This window comes from Pseudonaja textilis, chromosome 13 (assembly GCF_049901715.1).
Source record: "Pseudonaja textilis isolate UNSWEBS1 chromosome 13, rPseTex1.2, whole genome shotgun sequence".
Classification (NCBI taxonomy): domain Eukaryota; kingdom Metazoa; phylum Chordata; class Lepidosauria; order Squamata; family Elapidae; genus Pseudonaja; species Pseudonaja textilis.
The window spans coordinates 6,413,470-6,440,613 of NC_142002.1; the positions used below are offsets into that span (position 1 = coordinate 6,413,470).

The following is a 27,144-nucleotide window of genomic DNA, read 5'->3' on the forward strand; positions in this document are numbered from 1 at the left end:
AAAATGGGAAGAACAACAGACTGCCTGGAATGAAGCCAGCGTTCTCCCTCACTCTCACCAAAACATGTGAAGGTGATGAGACAGTGGACAACTCAGTAACATATGAAATACAACACAGCAACTGGAATTTGCAATTGCAGGATCACCATTCAAGCAAAACGCAACATCGTTTGCAGCAAGGTTTAGCTCAGATTCCAAGACTTGTGCTATTCTGATGGCCAAAGAAAATTTCAAAGCAAGACTACAGAATAACAGAGTTGGAAGGGGACTTGGAGGTCTTGTAGTCCAACCCCTGCTCAAGCAGAAGACCCTCTACAATACCAGACGAGTGGCTCTCCAGTCTCTTCTTAAAAGCCTCCAGTGATGGAGCACCTACAACTTCTGAAGCAGAGGTGGGTATTCAGCAGGTTCTGACCAGTTCTGGAGAACCGGTAGCAGAAATTTTAAGTAGTTTGGAGAACTGGCAAATACCACCTTCTGACTGGCCCCGCCAACCCCATCTATTCTCTGCCTCCTGAGTCCAGCTGGTCAGCTGGGTCTTCTTTGGTTGCTCTGCCCAGGAGAATGAAGCTGGAAAGCAGATTTTATTTATTTTTATTTAATTTGATTTGTCAATCGCTTACAAGATAATAGGTATAAGAATAAACATAGTTATGAATACATGAAATGGATACATATAAGAAAAATAAAAGAAACAATAGGACAGGGATGGTAGGCACGTTGGTGCGCTTATGCACGCTCCTTTGGGGAAGAAACTACAGAATCAGGTAGACTATTCCAGACATTGACCACTCTATTGCTGAAGTTGTATTTCCTGCAATCAAGTTTCATGCTGTTAACCTTGAGTTTGCATGCTCTTGTATTGTTATGGTTGAAGTTGAAGTATTCCTTGACAGGTAGGCTAGTGGGGTGGGGTGGGAATGGGGATTTTGCAGTAACCTTCCCCTGCCACGCCCACCAAACCACACCCACCAAGCCACACCCATAGAACTGGTAGCAAAAATTTTTGAATCCCACCACTGTTCTGAAGGCAAGCCATCCCACCCGTTAATTGTCCTCAACTGTTAGGAAATTTCTCCTTAGTTCCAGGTTGCTTCTCTCCTTGGTTAGTTTCCATCCATTGTTTCTTGTCTTGTCTTCTGATGCTTTGGAGAATAGGTTGACTCCCTCTTTTTTGTGGCAGCCCCTCAGATATTGAAACACTGTTATCATGTCCTTCTTTTCTTTAAATTATCCATGCCCAAATCCTCCAACCATTCTTCATATGTTTTAGTCTCCAGGCGCTCAATCATCTTGTTGCCCCTCTCTGCACCCTTTCCAAAGCCTTAATATTTTGTTTATAATGTGGTGAACAAAACTGGGAGCAGTCTTCCATATGTGATTCTGTTTGCTGTTGAAATAAATTCTAAAAGAAACTCTGCTTTATGGGGTTAGTTAGTTTTCATTTGGTAACGAGCTGTGATCGTTTTCCATCTTCCTTAGTTCTTCCGTACCTTTTTGGCCCACACTGATTTTTACATCTTTAATTAAGAGCAAGCAGGAGAACTTCCTCTGGAAAGATTAATCTCAGCCTGCCATGAATACTTGCCACCTTTGTAAGAAGACAATTTATTCTGCAAATATCAGGAATAATTAGTCCTTGGTGACTCATCAGGAAAGAATGGCAAATTAAAATTTATCAGCTGCTCGGTTAATGCAGTGAGTTTTTCACCGGAGCCATCTGAGTTGATCAATCTATGCCCCAAGCAGTGGCAGAAGCTATAAATTGCAGATTAGGCTTTGCTGGCCATTGTATACGAATGAAAGGCAGAGGGTGAAACGAACGGAAAAGAACAAAAGAAGGGAGATGCGGAATCACTTTGGGGAAAATAGCAGAGCTATTGTGAATAACAAATGTAACAAATGCTCAGAAGTGCTATTTCCTTTGCCCCTGTGACTCTGAATGATTAGGGACCGGACTAAATTATACGATGAATGGTTGCAGGAACTGGGAATCTCTATATATAAAAGCGAAATACCAGGCACACATCATCACAAAATCTCCAGAACCGTAAAGCCTACAAACTTGAAATTTGGCACGTATGTTCCTCTTGGCTTCTAGGTGCTCATTAAGAAAAGATTTTTTGAAATGTCCATCAGAGCATTTGTACTTCCTATATGATTATTAACACGCTCTGATGTTAAGGAGTTTTACTCCCCCTCCCCACCTGAAAAGAAATCTGTTCCAAGTGCAAAACATAAGCAGAGGAGAGGAGTTTCCGTTTCAGTCTCAATTTCACAGCAGCAACCAGCTTTAATACAGAACAGTTGAGCTAAGCCATGCCCAGGCTCCTTGCTGTCTCCTTCTTGCTCACACAGCAAATACTGTTTCACTTTTCAAACAGCCCTCAACTCTATCACACACTGAGAGCTCGCTAGCCAGATGAATACCGATGGATGCTGGTACGCAGAGGCAGAATTTCTTTTCTTATTTTCCTCCACAAAAACTAACCCGACCACATAGTTTCATAGTGAAGAATGAGTATCGAGCTAGAGTCTAATATAAAGAAAAGAAAAGACTAGGGGTGACATGATAGCAATCTTCCAATATTTCAGAGGCTAGCACAAAGAGGGGATTGTTAGAAAGAGTGCAGAAAGAGCAACACAAATGATGAAGGGGAACGATTACAGGAATTGGGTATGTCTACTCTAATAAAAAGGACTAGGGGTGGCATGATAACAGTGTCCCAATATTTGAGGAGCTCCTACAAGGACAAGGGGGTTCAAATTATTTTCCAAAGCGTCAAAAGGCAAGACAAGAAACAATGGTTAGAAACTAACCAAGGCAAAAGCAACCTAGAACTAAGGAGAAATTTCCTAACGGTGAGAGCAATCAACCAATGGAATGCCTTGCTTCTGAAGTTGTGGGTAATCCATCACTGGAGGCTCTCAAAGAGATGTTGGACAATCATTTGAAATGGTATAGGGTCTTCTTGTTCTGACCCAAACCCTTTTCCAATAAAACAAACACCAAACCAAAGGGAACAGAAACCTTTTAACGATTCTTACGAATCCCTGGTTAAAAGGCTGCTGCAAACTAATTAACTTTGATAAGCACAAGCCTCGCGAAAAACTGTGTGAGGCTGCCAAGAATAACTGATAAGAAATATTTTACAACACAAGCATCTTCAAATACCAAATTAAGATACTGCAATGTCCACGAGGCTGGAGTTTCAAAACGTTTTTGCTTCCTGCAAAGAACGTCCAATTCACAGCTGGCTTTTATCTTCTTGAAGGAGGGGCCATTACCTTGCAGTCTTACTCCCGAGTCGCCTGTGCTGCTGTAATTGTTCTTTCCTCCGAGTAATCCTTCATGCATGTGCACTTGGCACAGGCTCCTCGGGAACCTCCTCATTGCTGCTGCCAGCCCCCACAATCTCTGAAGGCAGCAGTCCACTCCCTAATGGTCCTGGCCCCTCATCCGAGTCCTCACTCTCCTCAGCCGTCCGCACCTGCTGCCAGCTAACCACAACACTTCTGCTTGAGCAGGAGATTGGACTAGAAGAACTTTATTATTCTATGTTCTACGTTCAAAGCACCAGGGGCAGGACAAGGAGTGATGGGTGGAAGTTTGTTAAGAAAGATCCAATCTATAAATAAGGATACATTTGCTGACTGTGAGAACAATTAATCAATGGAATAGATTTTAATTTGTGGATGCTCCATCACTGGAAGTTTTCAAGAGTAGACTGGACATCCATTTGACTGGGGTGATATAAGGCCTCCTGCCTTAAGCAGGGGGTTGGAATAGAGGACCTCTGGGGTCTTTTCTAGCCACATGATTCTATGTGGTATGAATCAGTCCAACTAAAGTGGGGGGGGGTGTTCTTCATCCTGTACTCTTTATTTCATGTTTTAATGGGATAAAGTTTTCCTTTCCCCATTTTTCTCTTCCCCATTTTCATTTAAAATGGGCCAGTCCTAAAGTTCCTCTCCTTCACTCTCCATTTTTGCAGATTTTTCTTTTGTAATTATTTCCATGCTTTTTTTTTTTTTACGATCAGATTTTTATGCAGTGAATGCCGAAAATAATTTTTGCACAGATTTCAACACTTGCTAGCTAGCACACCACGGTTAAAATGCTTGTAACAGCAGAAACGGGGGAAGATACTTCCAGTTTTATAGATTAGAGTTGCCGCTGGATTTTTAAAAAGCAGAAGCAAAATAAAAACAACACGAGCCCATTAGCCATCGCAGCGCTTTCACTATCAATTTGCACCACAACCAGGTTTCCAACTTATTAAGGCTGACATCAAACCTCATTGTAATTATTCCTTTCACCCTGTGATCAATACTACAATAAAATTAATTCTCTGGAGATGCTGATTGCTTTATGGTGGGCTCTACCTAGCAACAGCCCAGCCTAGTGTTAAACAAAAGAAAAAGGGAAGGGAAGGGAAAGAAGGAAGGCCAGACAGCCAGATTTCATTTATACTCATTCCTAGAATTCAACATTTGTTCTTTTTTAAAATTGCAATTGAACTGCTATTTATGGCTATAAGAAAATACCTGGGGTAACAACTGAGATATTTGAAGTAGAGTAGAAACTCAGATGTAGAACGTCTACTCTGAAAGTAAGCAATGCTCAATTAATCCAGGGGACTTCAAACTTGACAACTTTAAGACTTGTGGACTTCAAATCCCAGAATTGTCCTCCAGTCACGTTAGCACAGGAATTCTTGGAGTTGAAGTCCACAAATCTTAAACTTGCCGAGTTTGAAGACCCTTGAGTTAATATTTCTATATCTTTATTATAGGGTAAGACTAAGCAGGCCTTCAATTCTTTGAATAAATGGGGCTCTCTGCCAAATATGAGGAAGAAGCTTATATTTTTATTTTGAGTAACCAGTTTAATCTGGAAATTAAGTCATTTGCTCCCATTGGAACCTAATGCTCAGCTTCTTTTAGTCCTTGGTCACTTACTTGGACATAGGAAATGGGGAAGTTGCTAGGTCTAGAACAGGGGTGTCAAGCTTGTGTCATCATGGCAATACATCACATGATATATTGTGATCTCCCCCCCCCCCTTCACTAAACCAGCCATGGGGGTGGCCAGCACCTCACGCATCTGGCCCACGGGCCACAAACTTGACAACCCTGGTCTAGAACCTGTGGTGGGATTCAAAAATTTTTACTATCAGTTCTGTGGGTGTGGTTTGGTGGGTGTGGTGTTGCTTGGTGGGCGTGGCTTGGTGGGCGTGGCAGGGGAAGGATACTGCAAAATCCCCATTCTCTCCCCACCACTAACCTGCTTTCCAGCTCCGTTCTCCTGTGCAGGGCAACCAAAGAAGGCCCAGCCCATCAGCTGGGACTTGGGAGGCAGAGAATAGATGGGGTTGGTGGGGCCAGTCAGAGGTGGGATTTGCCAGTTCTCCAAATTACTCAAAATTTATGCTACCAGTTCTCCAAAACTGGCCAGAACCGGCTGAATGTCTAGATGAACAATCAGTTTGAAGGGTCATCAAATTGTGTTGAAGCATCTGATTGGGTAGGACAAGAATTCACAGCTGCATCTCTGAGAGTTGCCACTGCTGAAGTTAATTTAATGCAAGTGGCTGTGGAAACTGTTTTGATCCCTCCTTCTTCTTTGTGAAAGGGAATTCAGGTGAGTGTGTAGCCCAGGGCTGTCAAACTCACAGATGCATCACGTGCTGGCCACGCCCATGTCCAGTTTAGCAAAGCAGGGAAAAGTTGTGATATGTCACATGATGATGCTGTGGCGATGCAAGTTTGACACCCCTGGTGTAGCCTGTCTTCAAAACACAAAAATTTCTACTTCAGAACATTGAATGTTGATTCTAAATCTCTCAGAGCAAGAAGAGAATTGCTTCTAGGCAGAGAGAGAATAAAACCAACATCTCCTAAAACCTTGCAAGAATAAGGGTTGGAAGGTTGTGAAATGTTCAGAATGTTAGAATGTCTCCAAGAAGTTCCAGTCTTTCCCCAAGAAAATCCAGGAAATTCAAGAGATTCAACATACTTTCAGATTCTGAAAGCTTTTGCAGTTTTCCTGTGGGCCGCATCCGTGCCTTCATTTTCAGTCTGCCTATCCAGAAACAATGAACAATTCTGTGGGAGAGTATAAGACAGATATGTCACTTGGTTGGTGAAATTCAAGGAATGTGATGGTGCAATGTGAGTTAGCGATCTGCCAAACAACACAGTTTTTCTGAGCAAGTGGAATGCCCTGTTTAATTGTATTGTGCCATGCAACGAGGTTTTCACGGTAAAGTCCCTGCTCTGGAAAAGGATCCAGAAGAATCTGAGGCCTTCTTCCATGATGGGGTAGAGCTAGAATGTCCAAGGTTCAGAATTTATGTTCTCTCTTCTGAAACTCCAGTTCAGACATGTCTGGATCAACAGTTGGTTTGTCCAAACGTTTTTCCAAATGTTGGGCAGAAGGCAGTCTATCCATCCCAGATGAAAACTGTTGGGAACATATTTGCTAAAGCTTATGAGTCAGTGAGAGTCTTGGAAATAAACATGCTAACCATCGTCTGCATATATCAAGCGAACAGCTCGGTCACCTTGGTGTTTCTCCTGCTCCACTTGGATTCCTGGCTTCTGGATTTTGTTAATAATTCCTTGCTTGGTCTGGTGGCTTTACTGGAGACTCTCAATATGAAAGCTTTCTCTTTTTCTGTTGAGCTGCACCAGAACAGGAGTTTATTCTATGCCACACTTCACTGGAAAAGAACAGACCTGCTGCCTTCGTTGTACGTTTACATTAGAGTCTTTGGTTGGGTTTGCCCCAGCTGGAAGCTGAAAAATATAAAATACAAGTGGAAATAATGCATTGCATGGCTAGTTCCTAAATCTGTAGGAAAAACCTGGTCAGGTAAGGAGAACCTTTTCACAAACAAATCACAAAGCTAGCATTGGAACAAGAGAGTTATAGTACCTGGTTACCTAGGCAGATAAAATAACTTCCATGAAAAAAAAAAGCTAGGCCTTGTTGGAATCTTGGGGTATTTTGACTTACGATGCTTATTTTTACATAATAATGCAATTTATTATTCACCCTTCGAACAACAACTAAAATATATATGCAATTTGGTATGTTTCACACGGGACTCTACTCCAAATATAAAATAAAACAGACATCATCTCCCAGTCCTTACCCGGCAATAAATTGGTTTGCTTCTAAACCATCATAGGAGTCTTCATTGTTGCTTCTTTCAAGAAACTAAGAGGGCTACTTTGCTGGAAGCATGCAGGATGGATTTGTACACACCCAAACTGGGTTCAAATGGGTTGTTGAGTGGATTGCGTTTCTTAATGAGGGAGGAAAGCCTTATCCCAAAGGTGCTTTTTCAAGAGACAACTGGGCTTTGCCTCTTAAAAAAGCACTTTTGGGACAACCAGAACTTGGATGACTGAGAATCTCCATAGACCAAGGGTCTTCAAACTTGACAGCCTCAAGACTTGTGGACTTCAACTCCCAGAATTGCTGAGCTAACATGACTGGATGAGGAATTCTGGGAGTTGAAGTCCACAAGTCTTAAAGTTGTCAAGTTTGAAGACCCCTGCCATAGACATTTAGCCCTTCTCTGTTAGCACAGAAAGGAAGGGCAGCTGGAATGCCCGTAGGAAGGGTACAATGATGTCAAAATGACAAGGGTGACCAAGTGATTGAAACTCTGTCATTTTTACCCATGTTTCATGCATCAGCCAGCTGCAAAAGTGGTAGGGTTTTAATTCCCTGATAAATTGTCCCCATTTTGACATCACTGACACCTTCCTGCCCCATCTGCCTATCTTCTGATAGTCAGGTCCTTTCCTCTCTCATCCCAGATCACAAAACATGGAATGATGGATTTCACAGGGAAGATGGGGTCAACCTGTTCTCCAAAGCACCTGTAGGTAAGACAAGAACTAATGGGTGGAAGATCATTAATGAGAGACACAGAATCAAGGAGACATTCCCTGTTGGTGGAACAGCTTGCATCTGGGAGTTGTGAGTGCTCCATCACTGGAGGTTTATACTGTAAGAAGAGATTGGGCAGCCATTTGTCCAGAATGGTATAGGGTCTCCTGCTTGAGCAGGGTGTGGATCAGAAGACCTGCAGGGTTCCTTCCATCTCTGTTATTTGGATGAAATTACAGAATTCTGGTTGGATGTTGAATGTTAGTTGGGGTCCTTAAAGTCCAAGCTGTTGGACACTAGAGAGTTGGATAGTCAGAGATATAGTGAGCACCTATTCATGGGACATGTTCAAATAGAGAGTGGACAGATAACTACATGGGGAGTGTTAAGCTGAATTCCTGAAATGAAGAACAGCTACAACAAAATTTTATTTTGATCATAGACCAGCATAGCTGAAATGAACAGAAGTCCAACAGTAAGATTCTATCACCAGGGGTGGTTGCTAGGGGCTCTCAGGGTCTCAGAAGAGCCCCTAGCTAAAACTCTGAGGGGCTTGGAGAGCCCACAATAACCTCAGAAAGACATGCAACAAGGGAAAGCTCTTAATAGGCTTAATTGAACTTCTGGGCATTCAGCCAAGAGCACTTCACATCTTGTAAAAGTGTTGCAAGCTAGATAAGCAATCCACTCAGTGCTTGCGAGGGAGACCCATGGAGAAAATCAGATAACATAGCCACTAGCCTCCGAGGGGATTAATTCCCAAATAATAAGAATCACGTAACTCACCAGACACTCCACTAAGACTCCAAGATCCCTCTTACAGTCACTGTTATTAAGCCTGGTTTCATCCAGTCTTTTATTTAAGTATTAAATGCACAAAATAATAAACAACTTTTTGGTATATATCTTTTTTTAGGTAATAAGGACAAAGAAGTGATGTCGAGCTGGCCACACCCATCCAGTCATATGACCTCCCTGGCACACCCACCCAGCCACACCCAGCCAGCCAGTCATGAGGGCAGAGAGCCCCTTGCTAAAAAATGTGAAGCCCACCTCTGTCTATCACTGTATGATCTCTTTTGGTTCTGAAGCATCTGATGGGTGGTTTAGGGATGAAATTTAACATAGACAAATCTTGGCACTGTTGTTAGCCAACTCAGTTAACCTATTTCATAATGGAAGACATGAAAGATTATTAATTTCAACCGAGTTCTCCAGAGGGATCAGAAGGGGTACAGCTCTGTATTGGTGAACTGCAGGTCTTCTCCCTGAGCAATTGCCACCCTCTGTCATTTCATTAGCTTTATTAATCCCACATTTGTTCTAATGATATCTCAATAGAGGGCTGTTTTCCAACATAGATACCAGCTTCATTTTGCATATGTGTCATCTATTTGCTGAGAAAAATCTTGATGCAGCCACAACAGCTGATTGCCAGCAAGGGATCATCTTCTCTGTTGATAGACCAGCTGGGGAATTTTGTCAAAACACAAAATGGTCAACTGACTCAGCCTGGGCCACACAGAAAGCAAGAAGTTTGTGCTTAAAGCCCGGGCTGAGGAAATTTCCATGTCAAAGAACGAAAGCAGGGTCTTTTGCATTTTTAAAATCAATGTTCCTCAGGCAATTTATATTAACAGCTGTGTAAACTATGCAAGAATGTGTACAAAGGCTCCATATATTAGAAGGTGTTAGTAACATAAAAGTTAGACATTTTTCTGCAGAGGTTTCTTTCTTTCTTTCTTTCTTTCTTTCTTTCTTTCTTTCTTTCTTTCTTTCTTTCTTTCTTTCTTTCTTTCTTTCTTTCTTTCTTTCTTTCTTTTCTTTTTTACCCATTGAAAATGCCAGGGTGGAATATAGTCTTAGTACAGCAGGTAATCAAGTCAATGGCATTTTTATTCAGTTGTATCTCCAGCTGGGTGGGAGGAAGAAATTTAAATAAATAAATTTATGTTGGACCCAAGAGAAAGGAGCTCTGTGAAAAACTGTACAGCCCACAATTCTGAAGGAGAGACTGTAACTGTCTCCTTTCTACATCCAAACTCTTGAGTTCAGCTCCTGATCTTTAAAGATGGTAGAAGATGGGCTTGGCCAGAGATGCTGGAGGATTCCTGCTGCCAATCAGGTGTCTTCTATTTTTCACACCAGTTTTCCAGATTTCCACAAAATCCTGAACCTGCAATGAAAGGATAAATCTACTTCTGATTGGCAGCAATAGGTTGGCCTGATAGACACCTCAGGATAGAGTTGAGTAGCATGACGCTATGTGAGTCATGATATCATCATGCAAACGACACCAATTTGCAATGTTGGCACAACAATGTCATGTCATACGTGATGCTACTGTTTGGCCATGACATCTGTGCATATGTTTAACCTGGTCAGGGAAGGAGCTAACAGTTGCATTCTCACAGTGAGCTAAATAGGGCTGAGGTTAATCTTAATTAGGTTTTCTATGGCATAAGATGAAGAGCAAATTCAGCCCTGCAGGTTAACTTGGAACTGAATAGACTGTTGTATCTATCTTTGGAAGAATGCACACCAATTATATTGCTTGCCACCCAGCTTGATGTATTTCTTACAGCTATGATAAATCTCATCCCTGTCCTCAAGAAATATACCATAAAGACTAAGACCAGGATAAAAGAATACAGAATAACAGAGTTAGAAAGGACCTTGGAGGTCTTCTGGTCCAACTCCCTGCTCAGGCAGGAGGCCCTATAACATTCTGGACAAATGGCTGTCCAATCTCTTCTTAACACCTCCAGTAATGGAGCACCCACAATTTCTGGAGATAAGCCATGAGGAGGAGGAGGATTATTTCCCACTGGAGTGCTGGTTTGGGCTGGAGAATTGCAGTGCAAAACATCTGCTGGTCCCACATTGCCCAGTTGAATTAAATAATTAGGAGCAGCACAAACTCAAGTAGTTGGCCTCATGATTGTTGTTAGTGCAGCAGTTCCCACATTCCACTTCGGTCTTCTTCCGTTTCTAATGTTTGTGGTTCTGTCCTCCATCTTTTCTTAATTTAATTTCTTAATGTTGACATTGCTGATGGGCCCCTTAATCGATCAGATGTGCTCAGCGAGAGAAAAGAAGCTCAGCTATTGCTGAATGCTTACAAAGAAAGTCCATGTTTTTAGAACAGCTCCGTGAGAAAAGCATGCCGACATGCTGGAAAATTATAAGCGAGCTGTTGATTTCTTCACCTGTAACAGTTTCTGGGATCAATATGAGAAGACACCAAATGATGCAAAGACACTTAGAAAGGAAGAGGCGACCCTGGGTGCTGATCCCAACCAGGATGGCTTAGACCACAATAAAGAGAAGGAAGGGTTACAAAAGACTGGAAATGAGCAAAATCTTGCATTGGTCACTGTGTAAGTCACTGATAGTCATTGTCAGTGAGTTGGGCGGCCATAATAATTTTCTCAACAAAGAAAGAAAAAAACATTTGCTCAAAGAAGGAGAAGGTTGTGAACCAGCTACGGAAAAGAAAGAATAAGTATCTCAAAAATCCTGCAACAATGACTGATAAAATTGTCTTTTTTCCTCTTTTTATGACTCTTTAATCTCTTTATGTGAAGTTGGGGATGACTGGATGGAGCTGGGCGTTTACTGGCCTGATGCCTTTCCTGATGTCTTTGTGGTGTTCACGGCAGATATTTTCTCTTTGCTCCCTGATGGAGAAACATCTATCACTGCCTAGGATTGAATGTTCAACCTTCCTAGTGGGAGATGAGTGTCATCATCACTAGGCCACTGTGCTGCTCAGATTGATAAAATAACCCAACATCCTCAAAATATATTGGAACAATCATTCCAAGAATTCCAACAGTATTCCTTATCGTCTTACAAGCCAAAAGTTTTATCAACCTGGCTCCTACTTGGCCTCCCCTTTAATACATATCATTTACATCAAACAGCAACGGTTCTCTATATGCAAAAGAAACATACAAGAGGAACTGAGTATGTCTATTTTAATGAAAAGAAAGACTAGAGCTGACATGATAGCAGTGTTCTGATATCTCAGGGGTTGCCACAAAGAAGAGGGAGTCAAGCTATTCTCCAATGCACCTGAGGGCAGGACAAGAAGCAACGGATGGAAACTAATCAAGGAGAGAAGCAACCTAGAACGAAGGAGAAATTTTTGAGGCAGTTAGAACAATTAATCAGTGGAACAACTTGCCTCCAGAATGCTCCAACATTGGTGGTTTTTAAGAAGAGATTGGGCAAGCATTTGTCTGAAATGGTATAGGATTTTCTCCTTGAGGAGGGGCTTGGACAAGAAGACCTCCAAGGTCCCTTCCAACTCTGTTATTCTGTTAGAATTTAGATCTCTTTCTTTCTTTTCTTACACCTGTTAAGGGTTGCAATCCTCTGTATCCCTCCCATTTGTTCATTATGGAGCTGAGTGTCTTCCCCTCCCAAAACGCACACCTGAGTTAGCTCCTGGGGAAAAAAAAACATGTATGTCCTAAAATGTCTAGGGAAATGCTAGTGTTTATAATGAACAGCCAGAAGAGAAGGAGAGGAGAAGATCAGATTTCTCCAATTCTCAGTTACACCCATAATGCTTTGACATGTGACTCCTGGACCTTTGTCTCAAAGAGGATCAGAAGACAATACTTGGAGATTATGTGGAGACGTAGAACAAAACTGAGGAGTGCACTGCTGACATACCAAAATTGAATTGTTTGAGGGGTGATCTACTTGTTTATTTCTTTTTGCAAACAAGAATCCATTCCTAGCTTGGATACTTTCCAAGTCAGTCTGATTAGAAATAAACTAGCCCGTGCTTGCTATGAACATAATAGGGAATAAATATTGCTAACAGTTCAGTTTTCACAAGTTTCTTTTTAGACCAGCCATAATAATCCGGGAAATACATTCACACAAGATATTCCTATGTTAAATGTGTTTAACACTCAGGGTTTTGGGGCTTCTTGTCTGGAACACCTCAAAGAGCTGACATTCATGGTTTCATGCCTAGGGTGGGACCAGAACTCACATTCTCTTGATTTCTAGCCTGGTGACTTTAACTATTACACCCAACTGCTTCTCATTGCCTTATCACTACTGTAGTAAAGAAAAGAATGTCTAATGCCAGTTTAGCAGGACTCAAGGGAAAGGACACAATTCATCATTATCATAATTAGTAGAATCAGACAAAATCATTTCCAACAGCTTGGAAGTTCACTCCAATTAAACAGCCATCCTATTTCAATTTTGCTACAATTATTTCTAGTAAGTCAAGACTTCGTTCAACTCTTTTTGATTTCTGGGATAAACCCATAGAGAAGCCATCTTCTTCTGGAATAGGTTTCTGAATTCCTAGTCAAGCCTTGGTATTTTTTAGTTGTCTTCCATCAAAATATTAAAGAGGTTCCACTCCGCTCAGTTTCTGAGAACAGACAGGATTCTGAGACAGTAAAACTGCTTATTAAAAATAGAAATGGTGCCTGCTGTCTTTTAAGAGGCATTTCCAATGTGACACATCCATCTATTAGCTAACGAAGAAAGAATGTAAACTTCCCTTTCATTCCCTGTAACAGGTTTGTCTTAAATGCAAAGCTGTGCAAACCCATTGCCTAAAATTCAGACCAAGAGAACCTGAACCAACAGTAGATTGTTTGTAGGGTTTTCCTCAATGGCTTAAGGACTCAGAACCCCTTGTGATATTTTACGCTCTTCCCAAAGACTTAAATGTGTTGAGTTGGCAAGACATCATCTTCTAAATGAGCCCCCCATTGTTCAATGCCCTCTTGGGTGAAAATATCACAAGTGTTGCGAGTCTGGGAATCTGGATGAAGAAAATCCAAAGTGACTTGGTCGGTTGGCAAACAGGACCAGACTTCTTTTGGTTAATTTGGCTGCCCTCCCTCCCTGCGCCTCCCCTTCCCTCTTTACACAAAACTTTCTCAATGCTGCTGGCAGGTCCTTTGACTTGGACATGATTAATGGGCCAATCTCACACTAGGAACGGGTTTTCTCTACCTTGGAAACATCCCATTGCTCCTCTTTGTTGGACTGAACTCACTTTGTTCAGCATTTTCCCAGAATGGCTGAAGGCCACTGCTTTTCAGAACAACAAAAGCAGAATGATAGAGCTGTCATTGTCCAGGGAAACATGTCTGCCCTTTCCTGTTCCAAAATTCCCTCGAGTAATGCAAGTTTTTACAACGGTTGGAAAAAAAGGGGTGACTTTCCGCTTTATGCGAAGGTGGGGATCTTTTTTTTAATCCACACATGGGGGGGCGGGAAAGCTTCCTTTTTTATTTTTTTGAAAGATACAGCCAGGGGTGGGCTTCAAACATTTAAGCAATAGGTTCTACGCCCGATTGCTGGGTGGGCATGGGTGGGTGTGACCTAGTCGGCCTCCTGCACCATGATGGGTGTGTGTGTGTCATTTTTGCCCTTCTTGGGCTCCGGAGGCCCTCTGGAAGCTGGAAACAGGCCCATTTCCGGCCTTCCCGAACTTCTGGGAGGCCCTTTATTCACCCTCCCTGAGCCTCCACACGCGCCCTGCACTTACCTGCATCCAAAACGGGCCATGTGGGGAGTCCGGGGAGGGGACGGGTGGGCGGGGCCGGTGAGGAGTGGGATTTGGTGGTTCTCTGAACTGCACAGAATCTTAGCTGGGGTTTCTCCCAAATCCCTGCGAACCCCCAGCAGCCCAGCCCTGGATCCCGCTACTCCAGGACTTTGAACATCTTGATTGCTCTTGAAATAGAGTCATCTGCATGAATGCTTTAACTTTTTCTCTTGTGCCTATTCTTTAACTATCCTGTTAAAGGAAAGGAGGCCAAGAAGGGGCTGGAATTTAGGAGAAAAGATTGCAATCTTTTGCCTGGGAGGACGAAGAGAATCAGAGATGAGCATGGGAAGAGCATTCCAGAAGTTCTCAAAGCGAGCATTTTAAAGTATTAATCTAGGTACATTTTAATTTTGGTTCAGAAGCATGATATGAATGAGCTCAGCTTTGCAAATACCTTTACCTCCAAAACCTGGAGCTTTGCAGATCCAATTTTACATCCTTTTTTTTTTTGCAAGTCGCTAGACGAATCCAGTCTTTGGTATGGGCTGGTTTTGACAAAAAAACTGGAAGTAAATGCTGGTTTTTGACAAAAACATTGTAGAGCGTGATCAGATAACTATGGGCTAGTTGCTGAGCCCCTGACATGGGGGTTGGGGGGGGGGGCACCTGATTATGGGGAAGGAGCAGTTTTTGGAACTTCAGAATTGAAGTAAACCCCTCCCCCGACACCAGGGAGGTCTGTCATAATTTCAAATGGTTATTCAGTGACCAATTGTAAATCGAGGACTTCCTGTGATTGAAAATATCTCGAGAAAACAGAAACGGCCTACCATCTGATTTATAACCTCAGTCCCCCATATTTCTAGGAGCATCAACTCCCAGTCGTTACTCCCACAGGCCCCCTGTACATTTACTCAGAAGTTAATCCCGAGATGGATTGAACTCACTGCAGATGTATTACACACAGGCTGATAAATAGACTTTACTCTCAAAATCAGCCTGCTTTTATCAACAGCTCAGAAAACTTGCAATTTTATTATCCTTTCACCTTGACACCGGAGCAGAGCGATACATTTCTCCATGCTGCGGATTGGCAGAGATAAATGGGAGAAATTTCTTTGTGATTACATAATGTGAATCCCGCTCAAAGATGAGTGTTTAGGCACCTCTATGTTTTCCAGCTTCTAGTCAGGCAGGGTATAAAAAATGACTAAGGCTGAGTGCCTCCAGGCTCAGTCGCAGTTCATGCAAACAATACCATAAAGGTATTTGCAAGAAATGACATTTTCATTTCCTAAGCATATTTGGCTATAAATTCCATACTGGGTTTATGAGCTTCACAAAGGAAGGAGTGTCAAGGCAGGAACATTATTCTGCTCCCTTTGTTAGTCTGATCTCATAAGCTTTGCTTTCTCCATCCATATAAACTCTCTCTGTCTGCCCTCAACCTCTTCATTGTCTTCCACAGAGTTTCAGAAAGTTGGTTGATTATTTGTGGGCTCCTTTTACAATCTATGAATGTAGTTCTTTCCTTTGTTTCTTCTTCCCCCCCTCCCCCCCCGTTTTTGCAAAGCTCTCCCCTTCATTTAAATCACTGGAGTTCCACAGTATATTCAGTCCTAATTGATTGACTAAGTTGCATTTTACGAAATTGCATTTCAATTTCATTGTACACCTGTTGTGCATTGACAATAAACATTTGATTGATTGACAATAAACGTTTGATTGATTTGGTTGGGTTCACTCAACACTGGCAGTCAGAAACATATTCTAGAACACAGAATAAAAAGGGTTGAGAGGAACCCTTTTTTAAAAATAAAAGGGTTGGGAGGTGTCCTAGTCCAGCCTCTTACTTCAAGCAGGAGACCTTACAATTTTGAACCAATGATCGTTCAGCCTCTTCTTGAAAACCTCCAGTGAATTAGCACCCAGAGCTTCTGGAGGCAAACTGTTCCACGGGTCCATACATGCCTGAACTGTGAATCAAGGAGGTTAACGTCTGAACCAGCCTGTGGAAGATAAAGGACACATTGGCAATATTGTTTTGGCTCATCCGGAAGGTTATCGCCGATCACTGATCCATTATCATTTATAAACAAAGTCTATTTCATTCATAGGTACTATGAACACTCAGAGAAGAGCAACCAAAATTATTAGGGGCCTGGAGGCTAAAACATACAAAGAATGGTTGCAGAAATTGGGTATGGCTAGTCTAGTGAAAAGAAGGACTAGGACTGATATGATAGAAGTGTTCCAATATTTGAGGGGCTGCCACAAAGAAGAGTGGGGGGTCATCTTGGTTTCCAAAGTACCAGAAGGCAAGACAAGGAACAGTGGATGGAAACTAACCAAGGAAAGAAGCAACCTAGAACTAAGGAGAAATTTCCTGAAAGCTAGAATAATTAATCAATGGAATAGCTTGTCTCCAGAAATTGAGGGTGTTTCATCACTGAAGGTTTTTAAGAAGAGATTGGACAACCACTTGTTTGAAATGGTATAGGGTCTCCTGCTTGAGCAGGGGCTTGGACTAGAAGACCTCCAAAATCCCTTCCAACTCTCTTATTCTGTAGTCAATTTATCTTCCACCATTGACAACGTCAAGGAGGCCATTCATCTAAGGAATTCACAAAGAATAAGCTTGTTCTTAAATATAGGCTGGGAGTGGAACTCTTCCGTCTGAACCTCTTCCTTGGGATTTCTGAATCATCCCCAACCCTCATCCTTGTATTGGTTATAGGTATTGTTTATTCTATCTTGCTGGAGGGAATCCGGCACAAGCTGAAGAAGGAAAATATCTGGATGCAAATGTCCTGTTTCTGTCTTGCATTACCGTAAAATGGAAAGAGTCTGAACCATAACTTTGCCCACATTTGGGTCTCACCACAGATCCATGACGGGTTTCACACAGGGTGAAGCCACAGGAAAGAAGTCCACCATTCAAAATAAACTTTATGCAAACTCTTTTGGAAGCTGGCTCAGTTGAAACACTGCTGCCAAGGGCTGGTCAGCTGTCCTTACTTTCCCAGATCGAAAAGGTAAACAGTCAGGCTATGTGCCGACAGTTTGGTAACAGCAAATATTGCCATTTGGGAGGTGTTTTTAAATGGTAGTACCAGTTGCTTCCTCTGTGGCTTTGGAACAGAGCTGCCAATTCGCTGCAAGTTAAGATGGTGGGACTAGAGAAGGTCAATCAATTTATGTTGCTCCTCCACTTCTGCTCTCTGAGACAAGAGCTCTGGAAAAAGGCCCAGCAGTAAAGAGGTGTCCAACTGTTGCAGGCACATAAGAGACTAAACCAGACTAGTAAGCATTAAGAGTTGTTAACCTAATTTTGCAAAGCTTCTTCTCTGGTAACACTGTACTGCAAACCAGAGCATACAAAACCTTCGCCAGACCAATTCTCAAATACAGCTCATTTGCCTGGAATCCACACTGTATAACAGAAATTAATAAAATTGAGTGAGTCCAGAGATACTTCACGAAAAGTCTCCTCCACTCCTTTGCTCGCAATAGAATACCTTATGCCACCAGGCTTGAAATTTTGGACCTAAACTACCTAGAACTACACCGTCTACAGTCTGATCAAAACTTAATATACCAAATTATCTGCTACAATGTCCTACCTATCAATGACTACTTCAGCTTCAATCACAATAACACACAGGCAAAAAATAGATACAAACTCAAAGTAAACCGCTCCAAATTCGATTGCAGAAAATACGACTTCAACAAGAGAGTGGTCAATGCCTGGAAATTACTACTGTGGTCACATCCTCAAACCCCCAAAACTTTAACCTTAAACTGTCTACCATGTACCTAACTCCATCCCTAAGAGGTCTGTAAGGGGGCGTGCATAAGCGCACCAGCGTGTCTACCGTCCCTGTCCTACTGTTCCCATTTATTTGTACTCATTTATCATGTATATACTTATACCCATTTATACTTATATGTTTATATGTTATGTTCATATTTATATTTGTTTTGTCATACATGCTTGACAAACAAAATAAATAAATAAATAATAAATTAAGCAAACATTTGTGTCTGTAAAGTCCATATGGCCATCACTGAAGGTTCAAGGTATTTATGCACAACTGCATAAAAACTGCACAAAGAAATGAGATACATTGCTCTTCTAGAACCTGGCTTTTGATGACGCACTGATGATGTTACTTAGTTTGGTAAGAAAAGATCTGCAAGAAAACCACCAAGTTCAGAGAGCACCAAGGACCCACAGCCTGAATTCTTCTCTGGCAGAGGACTTCTGAAATAAGGTCAAGAGTTGGTTTTGACCTTTGGATGGTGGTCCCCTGTAGAAGGGCAAGAACTTTGCATGGTGAAGAAAGGTAGAACATGGGCAGGAAAATGAGACTGGAAAGTAAGGACAGACTGCTTTGAGAGAACCATCAGCTTTAAGGAAAGAGGAAAGCAGAAGTAGAGAAGGGTGTTTTGATTCTGATGTATATTTAACTGAAAGATATGGAATATTTCACAGTGGACACCTAGTCATCTACTCAATCTCACTACTCTCACGTGCCTGGTCTTTTGCAAATATGTATAGTTTCTAAAAGGGACACGGTGGCTCAGTGGCTAAGATGCTGAGCTTGTTGATCAGAAAGGTCAGCAGTTCGGCAGTTCGAATCCCTAGTGCCGCATAATGGAGTGAGCTCCCATTCCTTGTCCCAGCTTCTGCCAACCGAGCAGTTCGAAAGCATGTAAAAATGCAAATAGAAAAATAGGGACCACCTTTGGTGGGAGGGTAACAGTGTTCTGTGCACCTTCAGCGTTTAGTCATACCGGCCACATGACAATGGAGACGTCTTCGGACAGCACTGGCTCTTCGGCTTTGTAACGGAGATGAGCACTGCCCCCTAGAGCCAGAAACAATTAGCACGTATGTGTGAGGGGAACCTTTACCTATGGTTTCTAAAGGGCAGATGATGAAGGCAATCTGGGTGAGGATAAATTGGATTTTGTTCCATGCAAGCATTAGCAAGCTGCAGGAAACCATGAAACCCAATGTGTCTTTTTTTTTTTTCCTTACCAGCAATTCTGAATCTTTGCTGCCAAAACATATTTGACATTTATATTTTAAAAAGGCATCTCATGTAACAGTTATTTAAATATCCATATCCCCCCCCCATTTTTGTTTCAAATAGCTCCCTATTTACTTTCATTTCCTCAGCCCCTGAGAGCCAAATTTATCTAGATGTGAGAAAGACACGGGGCATAATTTTATTCATCCTTTCTCCTCCCCTTCCTGCTGTTACCGTTAACAAAGCATTAATGGAACAGATGTTATGGCCTCCATTTTATGGGATCAACCATCCTTTGTGAAATGAAAATCAGCTACAGAAACGGTCTGTTAATTCCAAAGGAATGTCAGAGTCTACTAACAGAACATGCCACAACCAGATCAGAGGTGGATATTCAGCAGGCTCTGACCAGTTCTGGAGAACCGGTAATGGAAATTTTGAGTAGTTCAGAGAACGGGCCAATCCCACCTCTGACTGGCCCCGCCCCCATCTATTCTCTGCCTCCTACTGAGTCCCAGCTGATCGGCTGGGTCTTCTTTTGTTGCCCTGCACAGGAGAAAAGAGCTGGAAAGCAGGTGAGTGGGGTGAGGAGGGAATAGAGATTTTGCAGTAACCTTCCCCCAGGAGTGTGGATGGAAGGGGTTTTTTGCAGTATCCTTTCCCTGCTATGCCCACCAAGTCATGCCCACAAAGCCTCACCCACAGAACCAGTAGTAAAAAAAATGTTGAATCCCACCACTGCCCCACCCCCATCTATTCTCTGCCTCCCATTGAGTCCCAGCTGATCAGCTGGGTCTTCTTTTGTTGCCCTGCACAGGAGAAAAGAGCTGGAAAGCAGGTTAATGGGCTGGGGAGGGAATTGGATTTTGCAGTAACCTTCCCCCAGGAGTGTGGATGGAATAGGGTTTTTGCAGTATCCTTCCCCTGCTACGCCCACCAAGTCACGCCCACCAAGCCACGCCCACAGAACCAGTAGTAAAAAAATTTGAATCCCACCACTGAGCCAGTTTCTTGTTCATACTGACTTAATCAGCAGTATAATGTTGCATTAGAGTCCCAAGGGCAACTGAACTTTCCTTGATTTTCTTTAAAGACGTTTCGCTTCTCATCCAAGAAGCTTCTTCAGTTCTGACTAAATGATGGAAGATGGAAGGATTTATATTCTTTGAGGTCATCTGGTCGTTAGTGCTGTTTCTGAGAGTCATTGAGGCTACTTGGAGGTTTATCTGTGCCCTTAAGGTCATCTGAATAGTGCAAATGGGTGGGGAACCTTCTTGGAACTGCTGAAAGGACTGTGTTGTAAACAGGAGATAGATGATGCCATATCCCCCTCCCTCTGTTGAGAGAGGGCTGTTCAATGTTGACATAGAAGGCCTCTTTGATCCCTCTTTCAAGCCAGCAGCCCTCTCTGACTAGAATGTGGACATTGCTGTCTTCAAAAGAGTGACGTTTGTCTTTCAAATGAGGATAGGCTGCTGAATCTTGTCTTGGTGGGTTTGTCCCCTATATTATTCTCCACCATTCAGTCTGAACTGAAGAAGCTTCTAGGGTGAGAAGTGAAATCTCTTCAAGGAAAAACAAAGAAAGGCCAAGTTGCCTTTGAAAAGGCATCTTTGGGGCAACCATGACCTGAATGACTGAGAATCTCCATAGACATGTTGCATTAGACGTTTGCCACCTACAGTCGTACACTCAGGCACAAGAGTAGATACTGCCCAGAGAGTCAGTTTCTCAGTGCAGAATACCCACCAGCTTTCTTATTTTGTTGTATTAAAACGTATTTTGTTTTTTTTTTTTATAATTCCCAGCCAGCAGAGACTTTGGGCTTAGTAGACAAATGTATTTTATTTATTTATCAAATCTTTAGGCCCACCTGTCCCGAGTGACTCTGTTAGTTATCCCAGTTTACAAATACAAAATATACAGTAAAAAGACTGTAAAAAGACATAAAGCAGAGGTTTTTCATGTAAAAAGGCATAAAACAGAGTTAAAAACAGAATTAAAAGCACATTAGAAGAGAATTTATAGTTCGGGGTTGAACTGTAAGGTTCTGGTGCTCTCTGAGCTTGGGTGATGCTATTGAACACTGATGATGTTACCTAGTTGGGTATAATGAAGCATCTGAAAGAAAATAACCAAGCTCACAGAGCATCAGGGACCACACAGAATTAAGGACAAAGTTAAAATTAAAGATTAAAGAGTGCCTTGAAACCATCAACTGACCCCAGGGTTTCATATCGCTCTTAGAACCCCCATGCCAATTGGCACAGCTAAATTTTGATGCTGCTCAATAGGGTAGAGGCAACTTCATCTATGGTGGGGTAAGATGTCAACATTCTTAAATTGATAGGATCTGCAACATCCCTGTTTCACCAGGTGGGATGGTTTAAGATGGTATAAGATGTAACTTGGTCCCAAACGATGAAGGGCTTTAAAGGTGATAAGCGGCAAATTAACCCACATGACAAGCAACATATTTGGGGAAGATGAGATTGGAGAAGATTAGGATAAGTCTTGCTGTGCAGTAGGATGGTAGACAACTTGAGGGTTGAAAAGAGACAGAGTAGTCTTCAATATTGCATTGAAATCTGCCTTGCAGTTTCTCCAAAATTGTCTTCTTTGAAAAAATTGGTTTTTTTTATTTTTCAGAGACATTGAACGTTTTCTTTCTTGGGAGTATTTTTGAGCTTATTTTTACTGCTGGAAGGACTTCTTATGGGCATCTGCAGAGGATTGCAAGGAGAGGAAGAATAGCCAACATCTGCATAACAACATCACCATGCTAATGCTGCAGCTTAGATACTTACATCAGATGTCAGAATCAAGGTGGAATAGATAGAATCACCTCTAGATGGATTCTCAACTGGCTGACAAACCATACTCAACGAGTAGTCCTTAATGGGTCTAAGTCTACAAAGAAGGAAGGAAGCAGTGGGGTGCAACAAGGTTCTGTCTCAGGCCTAATACTCTTCAATATCTTCATAAATGACTTAGATGAAGGAATAGAAGGGGAACTTACCAAATTTGCAGATGATACTAAACTGGCAGGAATAGCTAATGGATCTTGACAGACTAGAACACTGGGCCATGTCTAACAACATGAAATTCAGTGTAGAGAAAAGTAAAGTCCTATACTTAGGCAAGAAAAAGCACACATATAGATTGGGTGAAATAAGGCTTAATAGCAGTTACTATGAGAGGGATCTTGGAATCTTAGTGGACAACCAGCTAAATATGAGCCAGCAGTGTGCATTGGCAGCCAAAAAAGCCAGTTGCGTTAACAGAGGGATATAATCAAGATCAAGTGATATCACTCTATAAAGCCTTAATAAGACCACACCTAGTATACTGCATCCAGTTTTGGTCACCACACAATAAAAAAAATGTTGTGACTCTAGAAAAAGTGCAGAGAAGAGCAACCAGGATGATGAGGGGACGGGAGGCTGAAACATACAATGAATGGTTGCAGGAACTGGGCATGGCTAGTCTAGTAAAGAGAAGGACCAGGGGAGACATGATAGCAGTGTCCCAATATTTGAGGGGCTGCCACAGAGAGGAGGGAATTAGGCTATTTTCTAAAGCACCTGTAGGCCAGACAAGGAATAATGGATGGAAACTGATCAAGGAGAGATTCAACATGGAAATAAGGAGAAATTTTCTAACAGTGAGAACGATCAACCAATGGAACAGAGATTGCCTTCGGAAGTTGTGGAAGCTTCATCACATGAGACTTTCAAGAAGAGATTGGACTGCTATTTGTCAGAAATGGTGTAGGGTCTCCTGCTTGGGCGGGGGGTTGGACTAGATGACCTACAAGGTCCCTTCTAACTCTGTTAATCTAAAAAAGATGTGTCATGCTAGCTTTTGAGTGGTGATGTCACCATACATCTTTCATTTCTGAGTTATCCTGATTTGTTTACAGAACTGCTACACTGTTGATCTTTTCACCGTGACACCTCCATCCCTCCATTCTTCCTCTGGATCACGTGGAAAGCTTTGTGTTTCTAAATATTTTTATAAAGTCACTGTTGCTAGGAACGAGGTTTTGGGTTTTTTTCCTAGAGGTGAGGATGATGTGAAACAGAAGACAAAGGATCTGTCAGCTGCTGACAGATGATATGATATGAAGAGCAAAACAGCAACAAAGATTATTAAAACAAAATAAAACAAAACAAAACATAGTCATATAGGTGATTTTCTGCAGAGGCTTCTGGGCACAGAAATGTGCCTCTCCTATCTTTCATTTCCTTATAAGAACAATTTGATTTGTTTAAATTCTTTTATTTAATTCACACATATTTTGGCATTCATTCCCTCATTCTAACATTTTAAAGGCAGTTCACAGTTTTCAAAAGAAAATAATACAACTATATATGTAGCTATGAAAATAAGAAATAAAATTAAGTTGCTTAATACAATCTTAGACAAAGTGGCTTGTTTAATCACAAGGAAACTTGTCTTTGTTATGCCAATCATCACAGCCCTCTCATAGGATGAGAAAATGTATGATGGTTTTGTTTTCTGCTGCACCTATTAATCATTACCTGCTAATCTGTTTCTTTTCTTGGTGCCTTCTGATCTGTCTTCTTTTCTGGCAATCGCCTGGACAAATCCTAGAGGTTTCCTTGGCAAGGTTTAAGAAGTGGTTTGTTATTGCCTGCTCCTTAGGGCTAAGAGAATAGCTGGCCTCAAAGTCACCCTACTGGCTTCGTGCCTAAGGCAAGACTTGGACTCAATTTTTCCAGGTTTCTAGTTGGTTCTAGTTTGTTACTAGCAACAAGCTGGATCTTGCTAGTCTTCTATACAAGTCCAGTGAAAAAATAGGGACCACGCATTAAGTTCCTGTTAAGATGATATGTTGATAGTGTCATGCCCCTGTAAGAATCTGACTCAGAGGTGGAAGCCAAACAGCTGACAGGGAGTGGGAGTGTGGCTCTGTTGGCTGTGGAGGAAACTGGGGAAGGGCAAAGTCCGGCTGGGCAGAGCAGGGGGGAGGTAAAGCAAGGAAGAAAGAATTCAGAGTAAGGCCCAGGCCCACCCCCTCTTCATCCCAGGGCATGCAGGGAGGAATAGAGGAGGGAGCAATGCAGGTTGCATGGCTTATGGGGGAGGAAAGGGCCCTGATTCCCTTCATTAGCCACACCTGGGAATGAGAGTTTAAAAGAAAGGCAGGCCATGGGCAGCAGGCTATTGGGAGCAAACGTGACTTTATCTTGTGTTGTCATGGCTTATCTGTGTTCCTGGCATCTTCCCAACTGTGTGAGTTTTGCCATGCTTTCAAGTCTGAAATTCCTTCTCCTGCTCTATCAAGCTAATTACTGCAGCTTGGTTTGTTTGGATTGTTAGTTACAGTTTTATGTACCTTGTTTTGGACTGAATTTTCCACAGTTAAAGACTGTTCCTGGGAGAGTTTTTCTCCAGCCGAAGGTGACCTGGACATTGGGGGCAAAGTTGGAGATAATAAAGCGACTCTTATTGCTTATTTGACTGTGTTGCCTTTGTGCCATGTCCCAGGTCATCACAGATCATGCCTGCTCAGAAGAATCTAGTCAACTAATGTTCATCACTAAACTGGTACTAGATGCAGCAGAATTCAAGAAGGGTTTCGTTCCCATCTTTGGGGAATAACTCTAGACCGATTACTTGCTTGACTCCATTCCCCCAGGTTCTGCCTGCTCTTTTCCTACAGAAAATATAGGATGTTTATCCCTTGAATCAAGGATGCATGCAAGGCAGTCCAAAGAAGTCACAATGCAAATCAAAGCCATACACCGTATCATATGCAAAACAGGGGTGGGCTTGGATGGCATGCTGGTGGCTACCATGTTGACTGCTTTTAGCCCCTTTTACCATGTCTTCCTGAGTTACAGATTTTACAAGGAATTACACTCCCAACTAATTCAATAGATGGAATTGCCTGGCTGTTCAGTCCAAGGGGATTGACAGTTTTCCTTAAAAGATAAGCATCCTGAAATCACTTTTGCAATAGGTAAATTATGTACCCAAACCATAATGTTTCACCATGTTGAGACCCAAATACAAAAATAAGTCATTTACCTAATTAATGAGATTTTGTATTTTTTTCCCTAATTGCTTTAATTTTTATGTTCTGGTCTTGGACTATAACCATAGAATCTTGGAGTCTCTTCCTAAAGAAATCCCTGCCTCAAACGGATAGCTCTGAAGGAAGTTTTTTGGGCTCAGAGTCACGTAAAGAGGACAAAGTGCATGTAGCTACAATCTGAAATGTTTCTTCCAGAGCTGACTTGCCATGTAGGATCAACAGAAAGAAGAATTTTCAGGGCTACTGAGATGAGATCTTGGACTACCTTAGCTGGGTGGACCAGTAAATTCTGAGTTTCATGAAGCTCTTAAAATTGTAGTTCTCCAACATGGATGAAACGTATCTGAGGGCCGTTTTCTCAGTCTTATAGTGAGCATGAACATTCTTCGGTATCCATTAGCAAATCAGCCAAAGTCTTGACAACTCTACAGGCCACCCCTGCCATGTAATTCTTGAAACTATTGTTTTCTGCAGAGGTTTAAGAAGAGTTAAGGCAAGAAACAATTAGCAGGCTTCTCTAGAAATAAAATTAATGCCACCTTTGTTATGTATATGTTTTAAGCTCATTTTTTTTTCACGTTCCTCCTCCTGTTGTTTCTTGGCACCTGCAATTCAGCCTTGCCTCTAAATAAAACTGCAATCAGCTTATGTTAAACTCATGCCTCTTGTCCCCCTGCCGTTTACACCATTACAGCTAGCTGGGCTGCATTAACCAAGGAATTAGTCCTTCTTTGGTCCCAGCAGGAATCAACCAAAATTGATGAAAAGAACATTGCTCTGATTTCAGTGAGGAGAGGGAGAAATTACCAAAGTGAAATTGTTTGTCCTCTTTAAGCTCTTAGACTATTTTCTTCCCCTTTCTTGTTTACTCCCCTCCATGCACACTTTCTTTCAGCCTGTGACAAGGAGGAGGAGAAGGAAGAAGAGGAAGAAGAAGGGGAAGAAGAGGAAAAAGAAGAAGAGGAGGAGGAGGAAGAAGAGGAAGAAGAAGAGGAGGAGGAGGAGGAGGAAGAGGAGAAGAGGAGGAGGAGGAGGAGGAGGAGGAGGAGGAGGAGGAGGAGGAGGAGGAGGAAGAAGAAGAAGAAGAAGAAGAAGAAGAAGAAGAAGAAGAAGAAGAAGAAGAAGAAGAAGAAGAAGAAGAAGAAGAAGAAGAAGAAGAAGAAGAAGAAGAAGAAGAAGAAGAAGAAGAAGAAGAAGAAGAAGAAGAAGAAGAAGAAGAAGAAACAACAACCCTTGCCTTTGGGTTGTCCCTTCTCTTAGGTGCAAAGTAATGAATTCTTTGCTGTGTCTCAAGGAACACCTCTCAGGATCACTAAGTTCTAGCTTTAGCAGACGGGTTACTAATATGCTCTGGAGCAAGACACCATTTTTAAACTTTGCTTTCTGTATCTGCCTAGGCTACTTCTTCCAATAAAAAGTTTGATTTGTTTACCCGCCTTAAAGTGGATTTATTTCAACTTCAGTCCCGTTCAGGCATTCTGCATGAACGCACCTACCAAGAATGTACTCAGAAAGCTTGAGTTGTATCCAGGGGAACATGCCTCCAGACCAGTTTCAGATGTATGTGCTAAACAGACAAAGATCTCAACAAGCAGCTGAG

General features: G+C 42.0%; 1 long non-coding RNA gene across 2 annotated transcripts in view; it reads left to right on the forward strand.

Moving 5' to 3' along the window:
- LOC148124717 (uncharacterized) overlaps positions 1–9,629 on the forward strand; it is a 42,320-nt gene extending 32,691 nt beyond the window's left edge. For both annotated transcript variants that reach the window (XR_015745103.1, XR_015745102.1), the window contains exons 2-3: positions 7,834–7,902; positions 8,823–9,629. This is a non-coding gene — a long non-coding RNA (uncharacterized LOC148124717). The remainder of the gene's footprint in view (positions 1–7,833; positions 7,903–8,822) is intronic.
- The last annotated feature ends 17,515 nt before the right edge of the window (positions 9,630–27,144 follow it).